Source organism: Pseudorca crassidens, chromosome 21 (assembly GCF_039906515.1).
Source record: "Pseudorca crassidens isolate mPseCra1 chromosome 21, mPseCra1.hap1, whole genome shotgun sequence".
NCBI lineage: Eukaryota > Metazoa > Chordata > Mammalia > Artiodactyla > Delphinidae > Pseudorca > Pseudorca crassidens.
The window spans coordinates 15,904,732-15,931,092 of record NC_090316.1 but is presented as its reverse complement, the minus strand read 5'-3'; the positions used below and the strand labels follow the sequence as shown (position 1 = coordinate 15,931,092).

Below are 26,361 nucleotides of genomic sequence, written 5' to 3'. Positions count from 1 at the left end.
TGTATCAGGTGATTTTAAGTCCTACAGAGAAAAATCAGCTGAGGCAAACGGGCAGAGTGCCAGGTAGATGTTGCTATATTTAGGTCTCATTGATGAGGTGACATTTGAGCAGAGAGCGAGTGAACACGGCAAAATCAAGTCACAGGAAACACCAGTACATAGACCCTGAGGCGGGAGTGTGCTTGGCCTACCTGAGAAAAATCAAGGGAGGAAGGGGTGACGGGAACAAGGGGGAGAGGGGTGAACAAGGTCAGATGGAGCTGGGAGGGAAACTAAGCAGGACCTCACAGACTCTGTTGGACGGGGAACACAGTAGAGTGCTTTGACCACGGGAATGCCTTGTTTTAAAAGCATCCTCCAGCTGCTGTGCTGAAAATAGACTAGGGCATCAGGGTGAAAATCAGGGGGACAATTATATGGCTAGTGCCGAGTCCAGGCTGGAGGGGCCGGTGGCTTGGGCTGTGGCAGTTACACTGGAGGTGGTGAGAAGTGGTCAGTCGCCAGTTATCTCTGAAGGTAGAGCCCATGGGATTTGCTGGTGGACTGGATGTGGTACGTGAGAGAAGAGGAGAGTCGGAGATGATCCCGAGGATTTTGTCCTGAGCAACTTCAAGGGTAGAGTTGACATTTCCTGAGACAGTGAAAGTGCTGGAGGAGCTGTTTAGAGGGAGAGCTGGAATGGGAAGAGTTCAGTTCGGGATATTATTAAGTTTGAGATTCTCATGACGATCTCAGTAAAGAACTCGAGGCGGGCATTTCGGTGCTGGTCTGCCATTCCAGGGAGGCGTCCAGACTAAGAATATAAAAGTGGGCGGAGACGGTGTTGAAAAATCCCAGACCAGACACATGAACTGAGCGTGTATGAGGTTAGAAGAAAAGTCCCAGCACAGAGCTGCAGGGCACGCCAAGGTCTAGGAAAGGAGGCGGGATCCAGGCGGGAGATGAAGATGTAACCAGTGAGATGGAAGGAAAACCAGAATCAACGGTTATTCTGGAAACCAAGCCAGGAGGCGCTCGAGAAAGAGGGAACCATCAACCACGTCAAGTGCTGTGGGTAAGTCAGACCAGATGAGGCGTGACTGTTGTCCACTGGGAAGGTGCCCGAGGCCCTAACTGGAGCTGTTCAGAGGAGCGATGCCCCATCAGGGCATGTCAGGAACAACGGTGTTTATATTTAATTCCATGAGGGATATCGTGTTATATTTCTGTTTTACAAATCAGAGAACTGAGGCGCAAGAGAGGGTTGAGCACAGCTGGATTGGAAGTCAGACGGTCTACTAGCTCCAGAGGGCATGCCCTTCAAAGCCTGGTGTGCTTGGAACCTGAAGGCTCTCAAATCACCAGGGGCAGTGGAGAGCCGGGAGAAGCCTGCTGGCATCTTAGGACAGCAATCACTAGGTAAAGGGGACAAGAGAACAGAGAATGTGACCTCACACCCCACACCATCCGCCGCTGCCTCAAATTCATCTTAGCTTTTGGAGAGAAATGCTGGCTAAGATGGGCTGGGCAGGAAAGTTACCCTTTGCTTTTTTGATGGTATTTTATGTTTCTAGAAATTAATTCAGAACCCTTAGAGCATGCTAAATCTTCTAATAGTTAGAAGGTGTGGCATTAAATTGTCATTGGTAGAGAAGATGACAGTGGCTAAGGGTTGGTGCTGACATAGAGGTGTCTTGCTGTGAACTCCGTGCTCACCAAAATTTATCTACGAACTGATGGCAGTCTCTGTGTGATGAGTGGCAGCAAACTCGTGTTTTTGCTGGATAAACGTCTGGTTACAGGTGTGTTTCCATGTCCGGAACAGAATCCGGGGGCCTCTGAGCTAGAACGGGCTTGGAGGAGGGTGAAGGGCAGGTTACTGCACGGGAGCCAGGCTGGAAGGTCAGTGCTCCAGAGCGACCTCGCGGTCGTTCCTGGAGTGGGACTGAGGGAGGGGGCAGCTGGGAATATTCTTCTTCCTGTCGCTCCAGCGTCAGGGCTCCTTTCCTGCGGACCTGGCAGGCTGTCCTCCAGCAGTTACACTGTAAACCCTGGTCAGCCAAGTCTCCGTTACGTTTTCTTGGGATTGGGGTGTGATTGGGGTGAAGATGGCAATCTGGATTCCTGTCCTTGACGTTAGGAAGACGACCAGGTGTCTGATGGGGCCCCTGGAGGGGACGCAGAGAGGGGGATGGGAGAGCCCCAAAGACCTGCGTCCCTGTTTCGCGTTTTGAGGCTGGTCTTTCCAGCCGGACAGATGGCAGGGATGGGCTCTAGCTGAAGTCTGCAACGACCTCAGTAAGGCTCTTGTTCTCTTGTTCCTTCCAGAGGATTCTCCACCTTGCTTCTTTGGAGCCAGGGGAAAGCAGGAGCAGCCAGCATGCAGGCGACCATTTACCCTTTCCAGACCTGGGAGAGAGAAAAAGCAGCTGACCCAAGGCCCTGGGCCCTCAGCTCTCATGAGCTGACATCCGAGAATCAGTGAGTTCTCTTTGGTGCTAAACTTTCTGCATTTTGAACAACTTCAACAGGACCTCCCAGTACTTACATGGCTTTCTCTTTACAACAGTTTGTTCAACTGTACTTATTTTTCTCTGTGTGTATCACACACACACACACACACACACACACACACACACACACACACATACACACACAGGTAAAGTATCTCTCTTTCCCCCTCATCTCATCTCCTTCAAGAAAAAACCTCTCTGAAAGGGGCCACAGTTTTGCAAATGAATTTTCAAAGCTGAGCACACAAACCTTCCTTGTGGTCAAGGTCCTTATAAACTTGGGAGCTTCATTTTAGCCAGTAGAGCACTTCTGGCTAAAGCCAAACTTTCTCTTTTGTCCTTATCTGCAAACTCAAATTATTACCATTGTCCTAAGGAGGGTCTCAAACCCCCTTCCCAAGCATCCCAAACCAGAGCACTTTAACATCCCTGATGCACAAGAAAGAGTCACGGTTACACTCCTAATCCTGTGGTCGTAACACTGAGCTGTAAGTCTAGCCCCTGCATTGGCAGAGAAAGAAGCCAAGGCTCAGAGAGGCAGTGAGATTTGCTTTCTATCACACAGCTACTTTGAGGAAAAACCATTTCTCCTCACTCAAAGTGATTTGCTCTTGCAATCATGCCCTCCAAGTAATGCCCGATGGTTCCCATGTACGAATTCAAGTCGTGAATTAATGGGAGGGCCAGAAGTTCAAGCCACCAGCATCAAAGGGATGAGAGCTGACATGTACATCCAGGAAATCTGATATGATTGGAGCCATGTGTAGATCTACTTTCTGGGGATAGAGAGAACTGAAAAGCTTGTTTAAACTATTAAGAAAATATGAAGAGAGGGGGAAGATGGCGGAAGAGTAAGACACAGAGATCACCTTCCTCCCCACAGATAAATTATTAAGAGAATATGAATCTAATCTTTATCTGCAGTAAGCAAGGCGGGGAGCTGGGGAACGGAGTACCAGCGGAAGCTAGGTGATCTGTTTCAAGACAATGTTCCCCTGACAAAATGATGCTTGGAGAGAAATCTCCTGGAAGTATGGAATGTCTTCCTGCTCTCTAGAATTCCTTGATTATTTCTTCTAAAAGATATTGGTAGGTCATAACATATTTGGAACTCAGAACTTAAATATTTGTTGCTTATTCCATGCCCAGGGTCTCAGAGGTACTCGAGTTTTTGTTGAATGAATGCAAGATGATTTGTGCTAAATGAATACACCAATGACACATTTAAATGTTTGAATACTGCTAACTGATGGATTACTCTGAAATTAGTAAATTAAAATATAACAGGAGCGAATGTACAGCCATGTATTCAGTCTCCAAAACATCAACAGGGACAAGAGGGAGGATACTTGTTTCAACAGCAGGTCAAATGAAACAGACGTGAGAGCTTTAGTTTACAGCTTAGTAAGAGCCAAAGGTGTGAAGCACGTACTAAAGAGCTGACATGATGTTAGACTGTTTCCGTAAAAGAATGGTTTCTAGATCAAGGCTGGACGTCACTACACTGTGCTCTTAGGTGATTCAACCTTACCTGGAGTTGGTAATTAGTTGTCACATCTTAAGAGGGACGTGGATAAACAGACCATGTTCAGAGAATAGAGGGCATGGGGGCTAAAAGTCTAAATGCCATGATTTATTATGCCCTGAGAGAACTCAGAATGTTTGGCTAGAAGAAACAACCAAAAGTGACACCAAGATTGATTAGATGGTACTCTAAAATTCGTAAAGATTTTATGACTGTGAAGCAGTATCCATCATTTATCACCAAAGGACCTGGGGTAGTTTAAGGTGGCAGCCCCAACACGGACGTCTCTGCTCCCATCGCCTGAAAAGTATTTCAGGTATAAATTAAAATGCTCTACGAGACATTGTTTTCCATAAACAAGGGGTTTAAATTATCCTGACCCACAAATAAAGATCAGCCATATGTTATTTACCCAAATAACCACAGTCTTGTCTGAAATGTTAGATCATGCCACCAATAGATTTTTTTCTATTGCTCCAAATCATTAATAAGAATTTTGACGGCATTAAAAGCAACAAAATAAATCAATCCTTAATAAATAATATATAAATGCTCCTCTTCATTCAGCAATGATTTATTAATATCCACTCACAGAGCTGCTTATTCTCTATCGATTCAGGTTTTTAATCACGTATGAATTTGCCAAACCATATTTCATCCAATTAATATACTTCCATCTGTTTTTAAGGAACTTTAGCAAATGCTTTACTCTATCTATGATTCCCCTTACGTGCTAGGATATGAATGCCGTGAAAGATAATGAGGTTAGTATTGCACGACTTCTTTTGTGAACGCTTAGCTCATTTTCTAAGAAGCTTCACTTCTTTCGCTTAATATTCAATTGTCAGACTGTGCCAAGAAATAACAGGCCTCCTGCTCCCATGTTTGAAATTCATCTTTTTGAAATTTGGAAGATCCTGTTCCCCAAAGAACGTCTCAAAGATTATGACCAGGGTTCTGGGATCTTTCCAGACTCTGTGAGACCTCGTCTGGACTAGGGAGGGGGAAACTGACGTAGAAGAGGCAGCTTCACGGGGGCAGACAGGTTCACTTGGGGGTGATTGCCCAAGGGAGGCACCGTGCTGGCAGGATCCTTAAACCTTGTCCAGTCTCAGCAGGAAGTCATGCCATCACACCACGGCCATGTCTCTCACTGACCCCCATGAGAAGAGTGTTTGTGTGGGAACTCAGTATTTCCGATCTAGAGCTAAGTGTTTTCTTACTATTTCTTTACCATTCTAAGCTTTATTTTCCTTCAATGTATCTTTGTTTTACTTTTTTCATTTTGAAGACTTTTTGTATTAAGGGATAAAATTGAAGAAAAATTGGAGGTAATTAGTTCTGTTGTTTATTAGTTGTTGTCACTTTGGACAAGTTGCTTAACCCTACTTTATGGTGTTCAGTTTCATTCTTCCTTAGGCTAATCTTATGTAGCAGTGACTGTCTATACCATCTGTCTTCTTAAGTTCTCTTTCTGTCCATGGAGTCAATCAAGGCACTTATTACCCTTTTAAAAAATGTAATTGCCACAGCTTATTTTTTCCCAGTTTTACTGAGATACAGTTGATATATAACATTGTGTTAGTCCAAAGTGTAAAGTGTAATGATTTGATGTATGTATATATTGCAACATGACTACCACAATACGTTTAGTTAACATCAGTCACCTCACATGGATAACAAGTGCTGGAGAGGCTGTGGAGGAAAGGGAACCCTCCTGCACTGCTGGTGGGAATGTAAACTGATACAGCCGCTATGCAGAACAGTATGGTGGTTCCTCAAAAAACTAAAAATAGAGCTACCATACGATCCAGCAATTCCATTCCTGGGTATTTGTCCAAAGGAAACAAAATCACTACCCTGAAGAGATATCTGCACCCTCATGTTCATAGCAGCACTATTTACAATAGCCAAGACCTGGAAATAACCTAAGTGCCCATCAACAGATGAACAGATACCCATTTAAAAAATTTTAAAGGTTCCTTTCTTTAAAAATGTATCCAGACTCACTCACTCTCACAATCTCATGCAGCCAAATCTTTGCTTCTGATTTTGATCCCTACCTCACCCCTTGGACTGGAAACTTGGGTTGTCCTGCGGTTCCCTGACCCCTTTTGCCAGGGACATGGCTGGGAGTTCCCTGTGCTTTCTGCCTACACTTTCAGGCCAACCACTGTTCACTCCTGTCCTGTCCTTTTCCTGACACCCTCACCCAGGCTGGACAGCACAGCTGCCTAGGGCCAGAAGGTCAGAGAGTAGCATTGGACTTGAAAGCAAATTGGACTTGAATGAGAGCACTGAAAAACCCATAAGACCTCTAGACAGCTCTATCATTACAAAATGTTCTCAATCCTAAAAAGCGATATATTTGAAAGCAGCATCAGTTCAAAAAGCTTTTTTAGGGAAAAAATAATAGATGTGCGCTGGGATTTACAAGGGATTGGATTTCAGAAGTATTTTAATGTTAAAAAAAAAAGCGTGTCTTAGGATCGGGGAAACGCGGTGTTGTTCTTAGCATTCGGCGCCTGCCCACACTTCCTAGTGTAACGGGTTATTGAACAGGTTGGAGTGAAATCAGGAAAGAGCTTTGTGTTTCCCCACTGCAGTCTCCCTCAAACCTATCCTGTCAGCTCTCCCCCCGAGGCCTTAGTGTCATCTTGGACAGATTTTAGAATGCCCTGGTCCCCTTCAAGCCCCAGAAAATCCAGTATAATCCAAATCAAAACTGCACTCCCTCATCCAACAGAAGCTTCTGCATTCTCTCCCAGCCCCACCGCGGCTCGGGTCAGACCTACTCCTTCTTCCTGTCCCTCCCCTGCTCTCTCTGCTGCTTTCAGGTCCCCGAGGGCCAGAGCCGGGGCAGGGAATGGGCTCCGCACTGTGTAATGTTCCCTCTCACTGCGGATGCACATATATTGGAGAATTGCTCTGGCGCCTTCTGTGGGTTGGTTAGGCGAACCTCCCCGCTGCTCTCACCCCGCCATCACTGCCCACACTCCCTCAGACGCAGGTCAAGGCTGCACAAGGACCCCAGTCCCCGTCGGGGAAGAGGCACTTGGAGATGCGCTCTTAGGAGGCCCCTCGGCTCTTCCTCTCTGCACTTTGCTGCTGGGCTCCCTTCCCCCAAGCCGCCAGCCCTCTTGGCTGTGGTCCTTTCCAAACTGGGGCCTCACAGGTACGCCTCCCTCTGCCCTCTCTCCTCTCCCAATCCTCAGTGGGGGCTTCAGCCAGCGCCCTCCTGCAGGCTGCTTCAGTGGTGAGTCAGGCCTCACGTCTCACGACCAGCAAACCCAGGGGCCACATTTCAAGGCCCTCCCAGGAACCCTCCCATGCCCCTCCAGCCACAGCAAGGGGAAGGCTGGAGAGTTTGAGGGGACCAGCCAGCACCTGGCCAGCGAGTGGGCTGTCCAACCCCCATCCTGAAAATCACTCGAATCTCCGCCGGTGGTGCTTTAAGGTCCCTCTTCATTTATCCTGGAGGCAGTGGGAGGTGGAGGAGGCTTGAGGGAACCACAAGGCTCTCCCTGGTCCTACCATCCTCTCCAAAGAATCCTTCTTCTCTCCTAAAAGCCATGAGCCCCCTCAGATGCCTAGGAGGTTGCTGGGTCGCTTGGCCTCCTCTGTCTAACTTCAAAATGGACGTGGTCAGCCCCTCCCTTTAGAAGGTGGGTGGTACTTAACCTTGTCTTTGGTTTGGAGGCTTTGGCAAAAATAAGACACAGGAGGAGTCTCGACCTACCTGTTACTCTTGTTCAACTCAATTTAACAAACTTGGGGGCTTCCCTGGTGGTGCAGTGGTTGAGAGTCTGCCTGCCGATGCAGGGGACACGGGTTCGTGCCCCGGTCCGGGAAGATCCCACATGCCGCGGAGCGGCTGGGCCCGTGAGCCATGGCCGCTGAGCCTGCGCGTCCGGAGCCTATGCTCCGCAACGGGAGAGGCCACAGCAGTGAGAGGCCCGCGTACCGAAAAAAAAAAAAAAAACAAAAAAACCCTGCAGGTTGGAGACTCCCATGACGTTGGGCGAGGTGCCAAGGGAAGACCCTCAAAGAACCCATGGAAGTGCTAAGTAGGAGAAAGAAGCATCCTGACACCAGACTGCAGTGGTCTCAACCAGGTGAGCCTTTTCTTGCTCCTACCCTTTCCTTCACTCTGCTCCTGTTCTGGGGAAGCCTGAATCGAGAAGGAGTTCAAACAGTGATGGAGCCAACAAGCTCCTACACCACCGCCAGCTCCTAATCTTGCATCTGGCCCAAACTGGCAGGAAGAGAGGACTCTAGATTGTATGACAAACTTGAATTCTGGATTGAACTGGACATTTTTATTATCTGAAAAATGGGGCTATTTGTTAATTCCACAGGACCTGCCTGAGATTTCATCCAGGAGCAAAGAAGAAGCATTCAACTTAGCACAGAAAAAATAGTATAATTGCTTTCTGCTTGCACTCTTTTGAGTCCAGCTCATTTAAGGAAACGCTGGCTCAGTAACAAGAAAGCAGAAGCCATATCCTCTAGGGTCTAGATGGTCTGTGGTCACAGAGGATGATTTGGTTGGAGTCTTGGAAGCATGATCCCCACATTAAGAAGTTCTTATGCATTAGGAACCCACACCGTGAGTGATGGCCCTTTAATCCTTTCTCCTTTTAGTTTCATCCCTATAATTTGGTCGTCCATCATGAATAAAAGATGCTATAGGACCAGAGGAAATTCCTGTTGCCATCCTCAGGAAGGAGCTGAGCTCAAGGACACGACAGACATAGGAAACATTTGACAAAAGACTGAACCCAAGGAGTGAGAGGGAAGCTTAGCCTCCAAGGCTGGACACAGGGTCTCTCTGGTGGGAGCACCCTGTCCACAAGTTCAGCACTTCACGGTGGCTGAGTGTGGGTGCGGGCTGTGGAAGCAAGCAGGTGAGTAAGAGCTCAGGGTGCGGGCCCCCCCAAAAGATGGGGTAAAGTTGAGGGTGAAGAGAGGGAAGGAGGACTGGGTGGAAGAGGAGGTCTGAGGAAGTTAGAAGGGCTCTGGCAGTGGGTTGCCAGACTTAGCAAATAAAAATACAAGACGTCCAGTCCTTTGTTTAATCTGGTCATTCTACTATAGAGACTGTTGGACCAGGGGAGTGAGAATCAATATCTTTAGCATTTGCTGTTGTGGCCAGTGGAGTCATCCAGAATTAAAGAGAGTGAAACAGTGTGGAAATAAGAGTGTTCTCCATGTGAATCAGAGCCAGGGCAAACGTTAGAAATACTAAGCTGCATCAACTATCATCACCAGGAAACAGAGTCATATGGAAGACACATTGCTTGCTTTGGTGACGTAAAAGACACTAGAGAGAGCAAATTTACATTACTTGCTTTAAAGAAATACGACTTAAATATAAATGACTCTAAGGGAAGTCACATAACAACGTAAAACATATTAAAAAGTAAGTACCTTCAGCCTTTCATTTAATTTTGAGTCAAATAATTTGTTAAATGTATTCTTTGTGTGACGCATAATTTCAATCTTTTATTTTGCATTTCTGACAATTCAAATTGTGAGAGTATGTTTGGCACAATTAATGATATTTACTGTCTGCTGGATATTCCTAAAAGGCAGAACATCTTGAAAAAGGTCTTCAAGTTATTTCAAACCACTTTCAGATCCTTGTTAGCAAGCAAGAGCCGAGCTCCCATCAGCAGAGGCTTTTGAAAAACTGACAGACACAGGTCCTGATCTGCTAGCAGTATCAGAAACGTGATTTTCATATCAACAGATTCCTGTGCAAGAGGAGGTCATTGGTGCCACCTAAAGAGTCCCCATCACAGGACCTCCCAGCTTCAGTCATGTGATGACAGCCAGCATCAGACATGTTCTTAGAGCAAAATAAAGCTGCACCCACCTCCCCAATATTTGAAAGTCTAAAGCTCTGGGAGACTGAGCGAAAAGTGCCTCACTTACTCATGCCCTCCCCACACCCACCTCTCAGATGAGCCGTGAGCATCTTGAAAAGTGACGCTGAATATACTTTAGGATAACAGATAACAGGGCATCGATGAATAAATCAAGAAACCCTTCATGGTGCAAATAGAAGCTGCTAGCATTAAGGGGAGAGCTGAAATGCATCTTGCAGATCTAGAGGGAAACTTGAAGCTTAGACAGGTGAAGTGATTCACTCAAGATCAATGAGACAGGGCCAGAGATGCATTCCTGAGACCTGGACTTTATTCAGTATACTCTTTAAAAATATTTTCTTAAATTTTTAATACAATTTTTAAAGGTTACTTTCCATTTACAGTTGTTACAAAATATTGGCCATATTTGCTGTGTTGTACGATACATACGCTAAGTGAAATAAGTCAGACGGGGAAAGACAAATACTGTCTGATATCACCTATATGTGGAATCTAAAAACTACAGCAGACTAAGTGAATATAACAAAAAAGAAGCAGACTCACAGATACAGAGAACAAACTAGTGGTTACCAGTGTGGGGTGGAGGGACAATATAGGGTTGACGGAATGGAAGGTACAAACTATTGGGTGTAAGATAGGCTCAGGGATGTATTGTACAACCCAAGGAATAGAGCCAATGTTTTGTAATCCCTGTAAATGGAAAGTAACCTGCAAAAATTGTATTCAGTTTACTCTTAACATCCAGTTCCAAAGTCCAGATTTTTTTTTTTTAATTGGGTTTTCTTAAACCGAAGTGCACCTAGATTTGTGCTGCCGTCAGCACCTGAAATCACAAGTTCCTCTGTGAAAAATGTTGTGATGTCTCTAGAAATTTCTCTCACTGGGAGTCCCAAACTGTTAGTTCCTCACAGCCCCAAAGCCGTCATTTTGGGGGGCCAAGGTAGGTCTCCCCGATGATTCGCTCTGCCCGAATTTGAACTTCGAACATGACCTGGCATTCTTTCCCTCTTTTCGGATTCCACGTGTCCTGAAAACAGAACAGCAGCTCTCGGGAGGTCTGGAGAGCAGGCCTCTCTCAAGTCACCCTCCCGAGGAAGGAAGAGCCCTTCTCCCCCCTCCTGCCTGCAACCCCTGGGGTCCCACGAGGGGCTGGCCTCAGCGCAAAGCACCAATGAGCTGGTGAGCGGCAGCAGGGCCTCTGCTCAGAGAGGTCTGAGCCGCGGGGAAGCTGATGGGTGTGAGGCAGGGTGCATGGAGGTTCACGGAGGAGCAGCAGGCAGCTCTCTGATTATAACTGGGGCTGCGTTTGCCTTGTCGAACATTTGAGGCTGGGATCAGAGTATGAAATAAGAGGATTTACAGTAGGGCGCTTGCATCTTCGAGGGGAAAGGAGTGTGCAAACTCGAGGCTGCCCCGTGGCCTTGGTTTTCTGGGCAGGAGAGCCCCAGGTGGGCGATAATCATCGCTCTCCTGCCCATCCCCATGGTCTCCTGGCCGGTCTTCCCGGCCAGACTCTGGGGGGTAATTTGCTCTTTCACGTTGTGGTGTGAGACGCCTTTCCTTCTGTCTTCCTTTCTTTTATTCCTCATTTTCACAGTTTTACTATCTATTTAAAACTTGTACTCTTTTAGAAAATATAATACAAACGCCTGGAAAAATAGAACCAGTGCAAAAGGAATGCAGCAAAAATTGTCTTCCTTCCACCGCTGTTCCTCCACGAAAGGGCCACCCTCTGGTACCAGTTTCTAGAGTTTATCTTTCCAGAGGTATTACGTGCATTACCAGCAAAGTCTCTATGTATCCACGTGTACGACGCACTTCCTGCCCCTTGCTGTTCCAGGCATACAGTTTCCAAAACACCATCCTGCTTAAAATACATTCATAGACCCCAGTTTTCTGCAGGATAAAGCCCAACCTCTTACTGGTGCAGAACATCCTTCACATCCGTCTCCCCAAATGAGCACCGCCTTCCAGCCCGGCACCCACCTCCCTCTAGCTCCCTCCGCCTCCCACCCCACTTCAGGTTTTAGCCTCAACAGATCTCCAGGCCTGTGAGTCTCACTCCTGTTAGTTCCTTGGTCTGAAGACACTTGCCTCTTCCCTCTTCTGCTTGTCAAAAATCATTCTCATCTTTAAAGACTCAGTTCCACGTGTCACTTCTGCTGTGAAACCTTCTCCAAGTTTCCCAGTCGTGTTGACTGTTTCACCTGTCTTAGGACGCTCCCTGGAAAGTTCTGCATCCCTCAATGGGTGGTTCATTTATTTCCTGAACATCTTTGAAATGCCAAATGTGCTAAGGACCAGAGAGACCATAAGCCATAACACAGTCTCCACCCTCAAGGAACTTAGGGTCTAGTGGGGAAAAGTAACACACTACAACAGAAGTGTGTGATGAATACAAGGTGTGGGGCTACACCAGAAAGGAGCCCTTTCTGCAGACTGGGCCAGGACAGATGAAGAGGCAGAACCGAAGCTGATGCCTGAAGGTCTAGAAGGATGAGCCATACGAGAAGTTATGGAGAATGAGTAAGAGTTGAAATATCCCCAGGAGCCGTGGCACACAAAGAGAAAGGCACGTGCAGACGTTGAGGAGCACCAGAGCTCACGTGACGTCGAAGAGCTCAAACAATATGGCCGGAGGCGAGAGCTGTGAGGACAGAGTCAAGTGACTAACGGGAGACAAAGTCTTCTGCTCCGACACAAACAGTTGGCGTAGGAGCAAGTGACTCAACAGGGCTGGCAGTTGGAGATTCATAATCTCTGACTTCCAAGTTGCAGCAGCTTCTGAAAGTTTACAGAGGATTTGGGGAAGGCCAAGGGTTGCCACTTACACGATTGCCCTTGAGTACTCCAGTTGTGGGTGTCAATGAGGTGCTGCTAGGAAATATTTGAAGGTTAGGATTTTGGTGAATTGCTCTGTAAATCCAGGTACACAGTAATAATGCTAAGAGCTGTAGGGATTAGCCTATATTGGGGCCTTACTCTGCTTCCAATGCTATTTTAAGTAATTTACATGTTAGAGGATATTTAATCTCAACTACTTAAAGGGGTGGGTATACCATTACTATCCCCATTTTATAAATGAGGAAACTGAGGTCCTGAAATGAGGTTCTGAGGTTCAGAGGCTTTCCCAGTGGTGCAGAACTTGTCCTTGGTGGAGCCAGGATTGAAACCCCAGCAGTCTTGTTGGAGCCCATATTCCTAACCATTAGGCACCACTGCCTCTGCCCAGCTGCAGTGGGCGGGTGTTTGGGTGAGCACACTGCCAGGCCTAGGAACCCAAGGCTCACTGTTCCAGAGACAGAGTCCGGGAAATCAGGGACAGATGGACAGTAGGTAGGGTGTGCACGGTTTGCCCTTGGCACCCTGAGGCAGCCACTGTCTGTAAATAACAACTTGGGGAGTTTAATTAACAGCCCACTTGCAGGAACGCCAAGAACAACAGGAGCTCCATGGGGGGATGACTTGGGGGTGAAAATCAGAATTGAGGGGCCGTCTTTGCCATCTTTCAAGCTGCTACGGATAGCAACAGGCAGGCTGAACTGGCCAGGTTTTGGCAGGAGAGTGGCTCCATTAATTACACAGATGGATCATGATGCTCAGAAAAAGCCAGTGGATGCTTTGATGGAGTAACTTCTGCAACCATAAAATCAGGAGAAACGTATGGCTATCTCTGTGCTAAATGGGGCCCTGAAGAGATTAACCTCACAAACAAAGTGCAAAGGATATGCATGAATTTCACCAGATGGGGGAAACTCCTCGTGATACTTGATTTCATGCCAGGGACACTGGATTCAAATGTCAAACGATAGAAAAGTTTTCTTGAAAGATGGCGTAAGGAGAAGTGCTGGATTCTGATATGCAGAAGATTGGAATTTGATGTCAATGCCTTGAAGAGATCCCTGAATACATAAGCTTTAAGGAGGGGATGGAGTTGGGGGTTATAGTTATTTTATAGTCACTGTATATATTCAAAGCAAATGCATTTCAATGCCATCAACCCAGCTGTAAGCACTGTGACCTTCTTCCTCTCTCAGGGAAGGGTGACAGTGAGGCCAGTTGGAGATGGCAGACCAGGCCATTGGCCTCTGGGGCAGCACACCTTACCATCTTGTTGGCCTTACTCGCTGGTCCCGCGTGTGGGCTGCATTTCTGCAAGCTGCATGGTCAATGCTTTGACAGGCCACTGCGGGGAAGCAGGATGAACACAGCATTTCAGGTATGAAGACAGGTGTTCAAATCACAACTTTGCTACTGACTAATGATATGCTGTTGGGTGAGTCAACTGAGCCTCAGTTTATCCGTCGGTGCAATGGGATAATAATCCCCCCACAGAGACGTTGCAAGGATTGAGGTAGTGACATATGAGAGCACCTGTAAGCTGCAAGCACCATGAAACGCTAGCTTCTGTAGTTAGCAGGATTTTGAGGCATAATTTACCTGATAGCCTTCTTCTACCTCTGGTCTTTCACATTCCCCTTTTGTTTTGTTTATTTTTGCTATTTTTTGTTGCACTAAAATATACAAACATAAAATTTAGCATTGTAGCTATCTTTAACTGTACAATTCAGGGGTATTAAATACATTCACAATGTTGTACAACCACCACTATCCATTTCCAGAACTATTTCATCATCCCCCACTGAGACCCTGTACCCATTAAATAATAACTCCCCATTCTCCCCTCTCCTCAGCGCCTTGTAACCTCTATTCCACTTTCTGTCTCTGTGAACTTGCCTATAATACATATTTCATATAAATGGAATCATACAATACTTATCCTTCTATGTCTGGCTTATTTCACTTAGCGTAATGTCCCCAAGGTTTATCCATGTTGTAGCATGCATCAGAATTTCCTTCCTTTTCCAGGCTAAATAATATTCCATTGTATGGCTAGACCACAGTTTGTTTATGTATTCATCTGTCAGTTGTTTCCACCTTTCGACAATTGTGAATAATGTCGCTATGAACATTCAAGTCCAAGTATCTGTTTGAAGTCCTGCTCTCAGTTCTTTTGAGTATATATCTAGGAGTGGAATTGCTGGATCACATGGTCATTCTACGTTTAACTTTTTGAGGAACTACCAAATTGTTTTCCGCAGCAGCTGCACCAGTTTACATTTCCACCAGCCACGGATGAGGGTGACAATTTCTCCACAGCCTCACCAACACTAGTTATTTTCCTTTTTAAAAAAATAATAGCCACCTACTGGGTGGACGTGGTAACACCATTTGCTTTGAAGAGTATCCGTTATATCTCCATGTGGTGAGAAACTCCAGAGTAGATAAAGTTGCCCGTCTACCCCTGGAACTCTGGCATATCAGGGAGTATATCTGGCACCAGGATTTCTTTTTGCAAAAGTTTTTATCCAAAGCAAAAAGGTTTACCAGGGAGGAACTGGGAGAAGGGCTTGGAACCATAGTCACTTGACAGTTCTGTCCATCTGTTTATTTATTTATCCATTCATTTTTTCCACAAATATTTATTGAATGCCTGTTTTGTAGGGAGCAAGGAAAAATTGTGTCGAATTCTGTGGCAACTGGATTTTAGAATCCACAACACCAAAAATTGGAAGGGACCTTAAGAATCCTCTTGTCCAAACACCTACCCCACTCAGCAGTGTTTCCTAAAACTAGAGAGATAGGAACAGAGCTCAGGTTTCCAACTCAGTGATCAGCCAGGAATGATGTACCCAAAGCCAGGGAGCAAAACTCCTCAAACTTGCAGGAGAATGGGTTTAAAACAAGGGCAAGCATTTGTAGGGAAGCTCTCTTTTCTTACATCTCACTAGACAGTCCAGTCACTCGATAAGCCAGTGGGATTTGAACACAATAAAACAAGTGTGAAGAAAACCTGATTAGATAAGGCTTGAGTACTCACATAGTCCTTACATTGTGATAACCTCCCTCCCAAATGTCACCTACAGGCTGTGTGCAGTGGAGAACACCGCTGACTTGGAATCTGAGAGCCAGGCAGGAGTGTGAATATTTGATTTCAATCCGGGAAAATTCCAGAGGACTAAATTCAGAGGATTTATGAACACCATCATATCCAAACAACTGGATTTCATTGACAAACACAGACTTATTTTGTAGCTCAAACTGGGACATTTCAACTATATTAAAAGGCAGAGATAAAGAAATGGAAACAGTAGATAGAATGCAACTCACAGAGTTTCCACATATATGTTTATTTTACTCTGGTTAACGTTTAAGCCTCAGGAGTCCAAAAATAAATTAGAATCATAGACAGCATCATTTCCTAAAGCCGTGTTCTCTTCCTACACACCCTCCAAAGCCACACAAAAGTACAAGATGGACCCCATCTACTCGTAACAGGGAGAGAGCAGCATTTTCTCAGATCCAGGTGGAGCTTTGCAGAAAGGGCTTCCCAATCTTCATGACCATAACCACGGTGTCCAAGATGATAGCTGGAAAATAAGGTTAAATACCATTATACGAAACTTTCCATAACTTGGATGCCAGCAGCCCTAGCTTCCATTCCATCTGTAATCTGGTTTCTCTACCTCATTTAATATTTTACTACCATTTTTATGTACATGGAAGTACTTCACAGAAGTAATGAATGTCTTAACTATATATAAGGCCTTTCCACGTAGGACTATTAGGTTCAGCATTATTCTGCTGGGTGCTGCAAGGCCCTTTGTTGTGTCCAGGTTTCTGTGCTTATACAGCAGGATGCTGGAATCTTAAAAGGAAGCAGAAGGCTGAAGACTAAAGGTCACCGTGCAACCCGGTAAGTGACAAGGATTCAGCTGGTGACTGAGTCATCCTTGACCCCCAACCTCCCTGACTGCCTTCTCGTCCGCTCTTCTCGTCTGTGGCTGAGCACCTTGAGGTGCTGGTCCACGCTCCTGACCTTCTTCCTGCTGCAAGCCCACCACCATCTAAAGAGTCACCCCATCCCATCAGCCTAGTCCTGTCTCACATGAATCCCATCGCAGTGGCTCTGCAAGAAAAGCCTAAACTCCTTCAATATGTTTTAGAAAGATTTACATTATCACAAGCATTTCAAAAGAAGGAGAGAGGCATCAGTTAAATTGACCATGAAATTAACCATAATCCTGCCACAAAGTATTCAACTAATTGAGATTACAGTCCCAAAACTAACACAGCATTCAGTGCAGTTACTAAAGGAGGTTATGCAAAATACATGCTATGCAAACACCTATCTAAAAGGAATGGATAAGGAAATTTTTTAAAGTTTTTCTTCCCAGTTTTACTGAGATATAATTGATGTATAACACTGTATTAATTTTAGGTGTACAACATACTGATTTGATATATGTATGTATTAAAAATGATGATCACAATAGGTCTAGTTAACATCCATCACCTCACATAGTTACACTTTTTTCTTGTGATGAGAACTTTTAAGGTCTACTCTCTCAGGAACTGTCAAATATACAGTACAGTGTGGTTAAGTAGTCACCATGCTGTACTTTTTTTTTTTTTTATAAATTTAGTTATTTATTTTTGGCTGCATTGGGTCTTCATTGCTGCGCACGGGCTTTCTCTACTTGCAACGAGCAGGGGCTACTCTTAGTTGCGGTGCGCAGGCTTCTCAGTGCGGTGGCTTCTCTTGTTGCGGAGCACAGGCTCTAGGCACGTGGGCTCAGTAGATGTGGTCACAGGCTCTAGAGCGCAGGCTCAGTAGTTGTGGCGCACGGGCTTAGTTGCTCTGCGGCACGTGGGATCTTCCCGGACCAGGGCTCGAACCCGTGTCAAGTTCAGGACTGGTAAGATCAATCCTAGTTAATATCTAGATCTGCCGGTTTTCTGTCCCATGGGGCGGATGGGGACCAAATCACCAAACCTTCAGTGAGTGCAAAGTGCAGAGAAACAGTCAATTCTGGGAGGGACTGAGCATGCGCCCTGCGCTCCCAGAGCGGATGTTTCTGCTGGAGGGAGGAACACTTCGGTACCGCGAGAAACCCCGAGGTTTCCGGGTGTCCTTTTTAATCTGCGTAGAGACTCTTCTTCTTCTGGTCACGTTACTCACGCTGCACTATTAAAACGTACTGGCCTCTCTGGGCCTGGAAAACCGAGCCTGCTGACCGCCGAAGCACCAAGGCACGTCTTGGAAGTCCACGGGACACTCAGAGAGATGCCTGTTTCCTGTCAGGTAAGGGAGACCTTACAATGTAGTGATTCTAGATTCTAGCTGTTGCTTTATGTTTGCGGAGAACTTGCTAAGGGGTGGGGACTTCTTCTGCTCGGTTTGTACTTCCATGAGGAGGACTTCTTTTAAGGGACCCCCGAACCTCCATCCACCCATTCCGTCTGGTAAGGAAGTCATTCGTCTGGTCGGGGTATTGGGAGGAGAATCTGAGCCCGCGTGGTTCAACTTTTCCTGGTTCCTCCTTGTTCCATACGTGCCTGCGGGCAGCTCCCATCCCTCCTGTGCAGCCTGCAGGCAGAGGGGCCCAGCCCTGTGGGAAGACCTGCTGAGCTCTGGTCCCTGTGGGTATTTCAGAGGCCAAGTGTTAGCACAACCCGCAGGCTGCAGGTCTACAACCACGCTCGCTGGCCGGCTTATTTGTAATAACGCTGACGTGTGGCTCCCCAACTGTTGACCGCCTGTATCTTTCTCTCTATGGATTTTGAATTCAGGTGAAGATGGGTATTATGTGTGAGCCCCTAATTCGCAAACAACATCAGTGTTCAGAGCTTTACTTGCTTTATTCTAATTGTCCCCCAGTCCAACACATGTGGGTGCCACACAATGTGCACGCCTGTACATTTCCCCCTCCTGTTTCAGGGTCCCCAACCCCTGCTTTCTTCCTCTCGAGGTCCCAGGGCGTCTAACACATCAGGCTGGGTGTCTGGCCTGAAAGGGCTCCAGGCTTCCTTCCACTGTCGGGGACGTATCACTGACGAGGCGCCACGGGTCACGCCCTGGCTCCATCAGTGTGCGTGTGCCTCTTCCACTGGGTGGACAGATAGCCATCACTAAGCCCATTTTCCTTGGGCGCTCTGGACCACCTCCTCTTTGTCTGGCCTGACCCCCTTTCCCTTCAAGATTCCTGGGGCCGTTTCCCTTAACTTTGACGCCAGGAGCCCTGCTCTGCCCAGCGGGTTTGGCGGGTCAGTTATAAAACACAAGCATTTTCTGGCAGGAAACTAACCACCAAGGAAACAAGACTGTCTCCAAAATCAGGTCAGCATCAGGTCAGATAAGCACAGCCTGGAATTTTTAAGTATCTGCAGGAGCTGATCCCACAATCTTGTCTCTCTCGTGTGCGAGGGAGGGACACTGGTGATTTTCTGACAGTTGCCAGAACACGGGGCTCTGTGAGAGATAGGACGTGAATGCCGAGCACTTCCCTCCAACCATGGTGGTGAAGGAGCGTTCATTAATACGCGGTTCCTGACGCCACTCGCTCAGCTGCCAGAGCCCGAGGGGGCCCAGGAAGGGGCTCCAGCTGAGGCCTCCTAGCTCTCCAGCCTTGAGAATTGCTGGGGACCTTCCGGATATATTTATTAAAGTTTAAATGGGGTCATGCGGGGTGGCCAGGGGTGTGGGTGATGACACCTCTGGAGTCGTTCATTGCCCAACCAGAGAGACATGCAACAGCCCTGGGGTCCTGCGGAGACAAGCAGGTCCCCACCGAATGGCCTTATGGGACAATTTGGCCACAGTCTGGGCTGGATTGTCAGTTTCAGAGACTTGGCCACTTCACTTATTAGGGGAACAGAGGCCTCTCTTAGGGAAGGAAGCACCTTAGCCATGTTCACAGAGCCTGCTGTGATTAAAAATAAGAAATACACATAACACAGGGAATATAGCCAATATTTTATAGTAACTCTAAATGGAGTATAACCTTTAAAAATTGTGAATCACTATATTGTATAGCTGTAACATATATAATATTGTACAGCAACTATACTTCAAGTAAAAGAAGAGGGAGAAATACACCAGCCACTCAGAGTGGACCACCTGGGTTGGGACAGGTTCTCTGTGATGGGCCGAGTGGACACTCACCCATGATGTTCTCGGCTCTGTGATCAACTGTCCCTTTTTCTGATGGCCGCAGTCTCTTTAGAGATGGAGAAAGGTCCCTCAGTCCCCATTGTTACTGAGTCCTGCCAGGCTGGAGGCAGTCTCTCTTAGATGACTTTGTTCTCTTGCTTTGATCCGCTGTGTGCAAGTTGAGTAGTTTAACTCATAACGTAACAACCTCAATTCCGAATTATCTGGGTTGCTTTGAGACACCCGGTTTATCCCAGCCCCCAGATACGGAGGTGCTCCTGAGGCCAGCCAGCAGCCCTAAGTGCTTCGCTGCACACCAGCCATGAACACACCATGTTCTTTCCCCGTTCCATGCACTTACTGATGTAATACCCCCCGTCCGACCTCTGCTTCCTCCAAGGCGCAGCTCAAGACCCACCTCCTGCAGGAAGCCTTTCTTAACCTTCCCGCCCTTGATCATCTCTCATCCTTCGAAGCTCTGTAGTACTTGGAGATAATGGAACATAATTTAGCCCTTAAATGGGTACCGGCTAGTATCAATCACTCATTTCCTCTGTGCTCTCTTGCACCAACCAGACTCCAGGCCCTTTAAGACTAGAATATGTATTCCACATTTCTTCAGCCTCCCCACCATTTCTTGCCCTTCCTGACCACCCGTTATTGTCTGAGCGGTGCATTGTGTCACTCAATTCCGTTCCATCTGAGTGCGTACTCTAGTGTAAGGTATAAGAGTTCTGTCTGCACAGCTGTAGCCAAGGTGGAGTGATGTTAGCTCCAGGCTGAGGTGGCACTAGGCACGGCCCTGTGTCAGGGTCTGATCCTCACGGGTCTTAGCCAGTGTTTGTGGTTGCCCTGAAGGTGGCCCCCACCAGTCTCGAGGGGCAGGCTTTCGCATCAGGTCGATCTGCGCGTGAGTCCTGGAGCCGTCACTTACCAGGCGTCCCTCCAGGCAGGACCTCACCTAAGCTTTCTAGATCTCCATTTACTCATCTGTAAAATAGGAGAGGGTATATATAATACCTCCCACCACACAGATCTATTTTGGGTCTTAAGTACCATCATCCCCTGAAAATATGAGGCATATGGAGAATAGGAGTTAAGAGCAGGGCCCTTTGGGATCAAATCACATGACCTTGATTGACCAAGAGACTTCACTCCCTAAACTTCACCTGTATAATAGAGATTATCATGTGAACCTCCTGGACTTCTTGGGGATCATGCCAGACGATATTAGGTACTTGTGTGTTATTATTATTATTGGTAGTAGTCATCGTAGAAAACTGTTAGCACAGTAACTGGCACATGAAAAGTGCTCAAAAATTGTATCTCCACCATGCTTGTTCTGTTTCCCTGAGGTATCAGGCTAGGTCCGCGGGTCCCTTTTTCCACATCTGCCATCCCCACAGCTCAAAGCAGGGCTTGCAGCCTCGTCGAATCTTTACACCGTGGCAGTCCTAGGAAAGCAGAGGTGCAGCATCTACTGCTGCACAGCGAGCTCTCAGCCCCACCGCACCACCCGTGTTATCCTGCACCTCTAACTCCTCCATCCTACAGAAGACTTGCCATAAATTCTTACTGGAGCGTGGGACATAACAATTTGTAGTGAAATAAAATCTGCAAGATTCTTCCTGTAGCAGAAATTTTGACAACAGCTCTTTTCCCAAAGAACAGCACAGAGGATGCCTGCTCTAAGGGAAAAGCTCTCCAGGAGAGGGGGAGAAAATCCCCTCTCCGCCCTACAGTGCAGGGGACCAGCGGCCTTTTCAGGAGCTTGGCGTAGCGCGTTGATTCCTGCGGCTGCAGACTGATGTGCAGGCTGTCAGCCCACCTCGCTTGTGCGGGATGATCCAGGCAATTCCTCAGAGGACAGCAGCCTTCCACCCTTTGGCCCTGGACTGATGCTAGAAGCCTCTCTGACCTCTCCGTCCTTTACCGTGTACAATCCAATCTTGGAATCTACAAATGAAGGCTCAGAGCCCTGGCCAGGTTGAGACGGTTAGTACAGATAACTTCTGAAGTTCTTCCTTCAAGTTTCTGTAGCTTATGGTTTATTACTTAATTTTTATCTCTACCTTTTAGGTAGTGATTTTAATGCAGCTAAACAGGTGCCGTAAGTTACTCCTCCAAGGGCCCTGCTTTTCTGTAATGATGGAGAGATCCACTGTATTCCTGCTTAATCAGATTAGCTTAGATTTGTGGACTGCCTCCAGGAAAAGGAGAAAGGTGTAAAGATGCAGCGTGGCTGTTCTTCATTTTTACTGTAGCTCATTCTCATCCATTTAATTATTGGATTTCAGGAAATCAGGACCATCTAATTGTGTCAAGGCCACAGCAGGAAAACTGCAAAGAGGCTGTAATGACTCGGGGAAGAAGCAAGTCCAGATGTAACAAAGGATGATTCTAGAAGCTTCACCATAGCTAAGCATAATGTGCTACAAACCCAGAAGGAAGGGCTAATGAAAAACAAAGCAACACAGGCATACTTAAAGCCATGATTAGCTGATAGAGGAAGGGAGAGATGAAAAGAACATTAAAACCACTGATAAGTCTAAAATGCATTTACATTTGCCTGTGAAATACAGTTATGCCCAGAAACACATGCCTAGGTCCCCAGAGTCACAGAATAACATCTGTGCCTCCAAGAGACTTCCTGCCATCCAGTAATACATCACTGACCCAGAATCAGTCTTGGTAGAGGTGTGGAGGGGACTGATTCAAGAGGTCTGGCATGGGGACCCCGTTTAACAGACATCCCAGCACGTTCTGATGCAGCTGGTTGATAGACCACACTTTGAGAAACTCTGGAGGAGATGACTCCAGGATTTTTCAGCTGTATGTAATATACACAGACTCTCTAAACATTCGATGCTTTGTATATCTTACACATTCATAGCCTCTGTGTACATATGCAGGGAGAGACTATACACCATCTGTCTCTCCTGTGTATATGGATTCCACATGTGCCTCATTTATAATAGAGCAACTGAACTTTATAAGTTTTTGGTAAAATCAAATAAATACGGTGTGTAGATTTGAGTATTTTCTTTCCTCACTTGGCCCAGGAGGAGAATTTAATTTATAAAGGAAGACCAGAATCACAAACAAAGCTCCACATCTCTGAGAAGTAAATACAGAAGTGTCTGTGTGCCTGACTTCACGGACCCTTCCAAACAGACTTGGGCGTCTCGTCCTTGCTGTTTTGATGGCTTCTCTTTCCTTTCAGCCTCAAACCCAACGTTTGACCTCCAAAGTCGGATGGCTTATGGAGGCTCCAGCACTGGGAAGTTAGTAATGCTGTGCTGTGCTCTGCTCTGCCCTGTCCTGCCCAAGTGGAAATGAATTTGTTTCTCCTCTGTTAATCAGTCACCTTCAGGGATGGCAAGTAGGCTTCAGCTCATGGGCTGATGATGAACATTTTGTAGAGGCGGAGCAAAGGAGTGAGTAGAGAAGGATTCTGGGGTTCTATATGGGCTCCAAATGAAAGCGTGTGACATGCGCCCTTGTTGGGTAGGATGGGGTCACTTTTGTATCACCTATGTGCCAGTCCAGCCCTGGGTTTTATCTTTCAAAGACCTGCTCTTTGTATAGATAATTTTAGAACTGTAAGAGAACTTGGAGGTTTGATAGCTAAGGGGTAGATCTTCCATCTCCTGACTCCACATTTCATGTTCCTCCCAATAACCCAGTTCACAAACATTATCCACACTAGTGGGGCTGGGACTGTGGGAGGCTGCGAAATGTCATCGCCCTCCCATTCTTCCAGGCCGCCTGTTCCTATTCATAGCAGAGGCCTCTTCTGTGTAATCCAGACAGGCTTTGCTAACAGTAGTGATTTGGGGTTGAAGATGAGACAATAGTAATCCCAAACCAGGTTGCTGGGGGTTCTTGGGGAGGACATGCCTTCACTACGCCAGTGTCCTTATTTCCAAGTGGCATTTTCAAGCCTTCCATAGCTTATCAATGATGCCCTGCACTTGTTGAATTCCCCCACTTCCTTTTATTTTTTTCCCCAGCTTTATTGAAATATATTTGACATATAGAATTGCATATATTTGAACTATACAATGTGATGTGATATATTTATACATTGTGGAATATCGTCATAGACGTTACCATATCCATCACTTCATAGTTACCTTTCTTGTATGTGGTAAGATCACTTAAGATTTATTGTTTTAGCAAATTTCTAGTATACTATACAGTATTATTAACTGTAATCACTACGCTGGACGTTAGATCTTCAGGAGCTGTTCATCTTATACCTGGAAGTTTGTACCTTTGAACAACATCCCCATTTCCTCCACCCCTCAGCCCCCCTGGTAACCACCACTCTACTCTTTGGTTCTATGCATTGACCTTTTCTCTCTCTATTTTTTTTTTTTTTTGAATTCCACATACAAGTGATACCATACAGTATTTGTCTTTCTCTGTTTTGCTTATTTCGCTTAGCATACTACCTTCTAGCTTCATTCATGTGTCACAAATGGCAGGATTTCCTTTTTAAGGCTGAATAATATTCTGTTGTGTATATATCACACCACATTTTCTATATCCGTTCATCCAGAGATACATACTTAAGTCGTTTTTATACCTTGGCCATTGTAAGTAAGGCTGCAGTGAACATTAGAGCGCAGATATCTCAAGATAGTGATTTTGTTTTCTTTGGATATATACCCAGCAGTGAGGTTGCTGAATCATACGACGGTTTTATTTTTAATTTTTTGAGGAACCTCCAAACTGTTTTCCATGATGGCTGTACCGATTTATGTTCCCACCAGCTGTGTACTAGGGTTCCCTTTTCTCTGCATCCTCACTACAGGTTCATTATCTCTTGTCTTTTTGATAATAGCCATCCAGACAGGTGTGAGGTCATATCTCATTGTGGTTTTGATTTGCATTTCCCTGAGGATTAGTGTGGTTGAGCACCTTTTCATGTGCCTGTTGGCCATTTGTATATCTTCTTTGGAAAAATGTTTACTCAGGACCTTTGCCCATTTAAAAATCAGATTATTTATTTATTTATTTTGCTGTTGAGTTGTATGTGTTCCCTATATATTTTAGATATTGACCACTTATCAGATATATGGCTTGCAAATATTTTCGCCCATTCCTTAGGTAGCCTTTTCATTTTATGGATTGTTTTCTTAGCTGTGCAGAAGCTTTTTAGTTTGATGTAGTCACAATTGTTTAGTTTTTGCTTTGTTGCCTATACTTTTGGTATCATATTCAAAAAATCATTGCCAAGACCACTGTCAGGGAGCTCTTTCTGTATGTTTTCCTCTAGGCATTTTATAAGGTCTTTTTTTCAGATCTTATATTTAAGTCTTGAGTGCACTTCAAGTTCATTTTTGTGAATAATGTAAATGACATTCTCAAGCCTTTGGTAGCTTATCAGAGATTCCTGCTCTAGTTGGAGTCTTCCATGTCCTAACCCAATATATAGACTTGTCAAGTTTGCTGATTCTAAAGCTATATATGTTCATGAACTGACACAGGACAGTTTTTACCCCCTGTGAAGTGTATGACTCTTCCTCCAACTGGCAAGCATTCCAATGGACACAGTTTTCTCTAGAGATCTTGCTGTACACTCTTATGATTCATTGGCTTTATTTATTATTATTTTTTGACAGGGGGTGGGGGAGGAGTGGAAAGAGAGATTGAATTAACTGGAAATAAATATTATGCGTCCCCAGCATGTAACTTCTTTGATTTCAGACAGGATGATTTAGGGACCAGAATCTAGGTGATAGGAGAGGAGGATAGCACCAGAGACAGAAAGGGAGGGAAGCTAGTTAGAAGTGGATGAAGCTGAAAGAGGAAGTGAGTTATTGAGTTATACTGTTCTCATAGCATTTTTGTTTTATTGTTTTATTGTAAAGAAGAATCGATAAAAAGATGATGCTCAGAGCTTTTAATTCAGTAAAACTCATCTAGGGCCAAATACAGCTGGCAGTAGCCTGACATTTTAAAATGCAAACACTGAGCTCAGATTTATTACTTTTTATGTTATGAATATTTAAATCATCCTGTCCCAATGGAATCATTTTACACAGAGCTAATGCACTTACATTTTTAATTAAATGAGCAGTCAACCATTAAAAATAAAATATTGATGTGAATTATTAGACTAGTTGATTGGGGAAGAAAGTTATTGTGCAAGCAATCAGAGATTTAAGAAAAATGAATAGAAATCAAACAACCCAATTATCGTGGCCCTTGGCCTTAAGGAAGACTGTGTCCAATATATCTCATTTCTTTATGAACAATCACTTTTCAAAATGTCTAAAGAAAATTATCACTGCAAATCCAGCCTCAGGTAGGAAGTCTGAGAGGACCGTACTTAACTGCTTAGTTCCTGCTGCAAAATATGGGGGTAGTAATTTTCTTTGTATATCAGGCCCCAAACTTGCTTCTTCCTGGATTCTACATAAAATACAACACCTGAAACTGAAGGTGTCT

The 26,361-nt window shown here is 45.6% G+C and overlaps 1 long non-coding RNA gene across 1 annotated transcript; it reads left to right on the top strand.

Annotated features, from left to right (window-relative positions):
* The first annotated feature begins 308 nt into the window (after positions 1–308).
* Positions 309–16,309, top strand: LOC137216050 (uncharacterized). The gene is made up of 3 exons (XR_010939569.1): positions 309–1,398; positions 2,308–2,460; positions 15,836–16,309. It is a non-coding gene; the product is annotated as an uncharacterized lncRNA (long non-coding RNA).
* Positions 16,310–26,361: the final 10,052 nt, after the last annotated feature.